The 4,589-nt window shown below is 40.5% G+C and overlaps 1 pseudogene; it reads right to left on the bottom strand.

The window, feature by feature from the left end:
• Positions 1-334: 334 nt before the first annotated feature.
• The window catches only part of LOC102841073, a 94,046-nt pseudogene continuing 89,791 nt past the window's right edge, over positions 335-4,589 (bottom strand).

The raw sequence follows: 4,589 nt of genomic DNA, 5'->3' as shown, positions 1-4,589 counted from the left end.
AACATACCAAATGCTAGTAATAAGCAAGACACATTCCTTTGGGGAAATGGCTGTTAAAAATAATAATAATACAGTCTGCATAAGCAAGGGAATTCAGTCTTATTTCTTTGAAAATCTATTTTCCTAAAATATCATTCCACAAAATTGGAATTGAAGGACTAAAAGATCAGGAGAGGAAAGGGAGGGTGGGATGCACACACACTCTCCACAAAAAAGAATAAAAGTGTGCAAACATAAGCAGTTTATAACAAATTAGGCTCATACTCCAAGATACCAAAGGCTGGTTGAAGAACTATGGTTTGTATTGCTATGTGATGACCAGTGAAGAGGGTTATCACTGCCTTGGAGCAACACCTCTTCCCATTCCAAATCCTGGTTTCTGCACCATGCTTCCACAAAGAAGCCCTCATTCCACTACCCAGCCCACCTCGAGGGCCTCCAGGTCCCCACAGGTGGTTATCTCCACAGCCCCCTTCCCCGGCAGTTCCAGTCTTCTTCTCTTGCACATTCGGATAGACTTTGCCTCTGAACATAATAAGCCTGTTTCTAAGACAGGTTCAAAGTCATCAAACACAACAAACCAAAAATTGGGTAATTTCCCACCACTGTTAATGCACAGCTCTACCACATTCCCATAATTTTTAAAGAAATCTTTAAGCTCTAATTTGTCCACTTCATGAGGCAGGTTGCCAATAAAGAGTTGGTGGCTATCAGGGTGTCTCACAATTCTTCAAGGCTCAACATCACCTTGCTCACCAGCCTCATGAGTTGGTCTAGGGTCCCTCTCTGGAGGAATATTTATTCATTGTTCTAGCACTCTTTGATCCCTCTGAGATCTCTGTGATGGAATCTGAAATTCAAGCTTAGACTTTGGACGGGGCTGTGACGTTGGAACTTTAACAACATGAGGTGGGATCCCAGTAACTGGAAGAGTTTCACTGGGAGGAAGGTTCTTAACGGTCACAGATGCACACACAAAAAAATGTCCTCAAGTCTTCCTGTGCAGTCTGAGCTATGTCTGCAGGTGCTGGAGAAGAACTCTTCTGAGTCTCCTGAGGAGCACTTTCTTCTAATAGTGGCTCAGACTTCTCCACTAGGACTTCAGATACAGGTTCTTGATCTGATTCTGGTTCAGGATCAGAATCAGGCTCTGGTTCTGCAACAGGTTCCTCTAAGTCATAGCTGATAGTCTGATCATAGAAAGTTCCGGCATCATCAGGTACCACCTCTGCTGTCTGCTGTCTTTCTTCAGGCTCCTATACCTCTTCCTCAGATTCCTTCTGAGGCTCAATGACAAAGCCACCAAAGACTTCATCTTGATATCTGAAGATAACATTGTGAACATAAAACTTATTTACAACACAGCCTACAGGAGCAAGGACAAACATCTGCATAAATCTCCACAATGCTTGGTTGTTGTTGGAGAGCAACCCCATCACCTGGACCACCACACCATCATGTGTGATCAATTTCACACTCAAGAAGCTGATAGAATTTTTCAGTTTTCATCATCATTGGCTTAAGTGGTTGACATATAAATCTGAATGATAGTAGTATTAACTGGTCTTCCTTTTAAGTGTATAGATCATATTCTATTACAGACAGCATTCTACTTCAAGGTAGGTCTTAAAATGCTTTTTGATAATGAATGCTACACCGATTCTCTTCAATTTGTCATTCTTGGCATAGTAAACTGTGTTATTATCAGACTCTGAATGGTCAATACCAGACTCTTTCAGCGCACTCTTGTTATTAGGTGCCACCGAGTCAGTACTGACTCATAGCGACCCAATGTACAACAGAATGAAACACTGCCCAGTCCTGGGCCAACCTTACAATTGTTGCCACACTTGGACCCATTGATGTTGCCCAATCCATCTCTCTGGGGGTCTTCCTCTTTTTCTCTGACCCTCCACCTTATCAACCATGATATCCTTCTCCAGCGCCTGGTCCCTCCTGACAATATGTCCGAAGTATGAGAGATGAAGTCTGACCATCCTGGCCTCCAAGGAGCACTCTGGCTTCACTTCTTCCAACACAGATCTGTTGGTTCTTTTGGCACTTTCAATATTTTCCTCCAATGCCATAACTCAAAATCATCAATTCTTCTACAGTCTTCCTTATTCACCATCCAGCTTTCACATGCATATGAGGGTATTGGAAATACTATGACTTGGATCAGGCACACCTTAGTCTTCAAGCTGACATCATTGCTCTTCAACACTTTAAAAAGGTCTTGTGCAGCAGATTTGCCTAATGCAATACAATGTTTGACTTCTTGACTGCTGCTTCCATGATGTTGATAGTTGATCCAAGAAGAATGAAGTCCTTGACAACTTCAATCGTTTCTCCATTGATAAAAATATTGTTTATTGGTCCAGTGGTGAGGATTTTCAGCTCACTAATGACTGGGATATCAATCTTTATGTATTCCATTTCATTTTTGATGGCTTCCAATTTTCCTAGATTCATACTTGGTATATTCCACATTCTGAGTATTAATGAATACTTAGCTGTTTCTTCCCATCAGTAAGTGATGGTCCTGAAAACTTTGTTCTATCCACATGATTGAGGTCCACTCTACTTTGAGGAGACAGCTCTTACCAAATGCTTGTCTTCAGGCACTATATCAGATAATTTTCTGCAGCTACTCATTAAAAAAATGTTATTTAGTGGCTAATCTTTCAGAAGTGGTCTAACTCTCCTTCTTCTTAGTCTGCCTTGATTTGGAAGTTCTCTGAAGCCTTTACACTATGGGTGACTCTGCTGGTATTGAAAATACCAGTGGCATAGTTTCCAGCATCACAGAAACACACAAGTCACCACAATACAGCATGAAAGACTTAGCACTGTGAAAATGTCAAGACTATCTAAGTGATCTATCAATATAATTCCATCTCTATTGAGATTCCAACATTAATCTTTTAAAGAAATGGAAAAACTAATCACCAACTTTACATGGAAAGGAAAGAGATCCTGGATAAGCAAAGCATTACTAAAGAAGAAAAACAAAGTAGCAGGCCTCTCACTTCACAATCTCAAAACCTACTACATAATCATAGAAGTTAAAACAGCCTGGTACTGGTACAGTGAAAGATATGTAGATCAATTAAACATAATTGGTAACTCAGTAGTAAATCTATTCCACTGATCTTTGACAAAGGGCTGAAACACATTAAATAGGGAAAAGATACTTTTTTAGACAAAAAGTGATGGAAAAACTGGATATCTATTTGCAGAAGAACAAAACAAGACCCATATCTCACACCATATACAAAAACGAACTCAAAATGGATCAAAGCCCTAACTGTAAAACCTAGAACTAAAAAGATCATCAATTAAAAAAAAAACAAAAAAAATGAAGCACAAACTTAGAAACTCTGATCCATGGCATAAATATACTATCAAACATAAATGAAAACACACAAACAGCAGAAAACAGACTAGAGGACTGGGACCTCCTAAATATTAGACAGTTATGTACATTAAAAGATTTCAGCAAAAGAGTAAAAGTATAACCCACAGACTGGGGGGAAAAATTGGAAATGACTTTCAGACAAGGGATTAATCTCTAAAATTTATAGAAATCATCAATAGTCAGCAAGAAAATGACAAATAAGCCAATTAAAAATGGGCAAGGAACGTAAACAGACCCTTCACCAAAAAACAGGAACCAAAAAACATAAGAAGAACTGCTTGCGATGTTAATCATTTTTGTTGATGGTGGTAAGTGCCATTGAGTCAGTTCTGACTCATAGTGGCCCGTATAGAGTTTCCGAGAAACAGCTTGTGAGCTTGAACCACCAACCTTGCAGTTCAAATGACTTTGCAGTCTGATGCATTAGCTCACAGCGCCACACCAGGACTCCCCATAGCCGTTGTTGTTAAGTGCTGTTGAGTCGACTCCGACCCATAGCGACCCTATATAGGGTTTCCAAGGAGCAGCTGGTGAGCTTGAACCACTGACCTTGCAGTTCAAACAGCTTTGCAGTCTGGCACATTAACCCACAGCGCCACACCAGGATTCCATTAGGGAGATACAAATCAAAACAATAATGAAATATTATCTCATCCCAACATTAATTGCAAAGCTCCAAAAAAAAAAAAAAAAAACCCAGAAAATAAAGGTTGTGGAGAAACTGGAACCTTCATACACTGCTGGTTGGTGTAGTTGTTGGGTGCCATCAAGTAGGCACTGACTAACGACAACCCTATGCACAACAGAATGAAACACTGTCCAGCCCTGAGCCAACCTCACAATCATTGCTAAGCTTGAGCCCATTGCTGCTGCCACTGTGCCAATCCATCTTGTTGGGGATCTTCCTCTTTTCTCTGACCCTCTAGTTTACCAAACATAATGCCCTACCCCAGGGACTGCTCCCTCCTGATACTATGTCCAAAACATTAGAGATAAAGCCTGATCATCTGCTTTCCAAGGAGCATTCTGGCTGGACTTCTTCCAGCACAGATTAGTTTATTCTTTCAGCAGTCCATGGTGTAAGGCCCTAACTGATTTTGCCTAGCTACTTGACCAAACTTTAGTCAGGCTTCAAGAAGCATTTTTGATAGAAGGCCTCAGTTTTTAGTTC

The sequence above is a fragment of the Chrysochloris asiatica genome, unplaced genomic scaffold (genome assembly GCF_000296735.1).
Source record: "Chrysochloris asiatica unplaced genomic scaffold, ChrAsi1.0 scaffold00047, whole genome shotgun sequence".
Taxonomy (NCBI): Eukaryota; Metazoa; Chordata; class Mammalia; order Afrosoricida; family Chrysochloridae; genus Chrysochloris; species Chrysochloris asiatica.
This window is presented reverse-complemented; position numbering and strand designations above follow the sequence as displayed.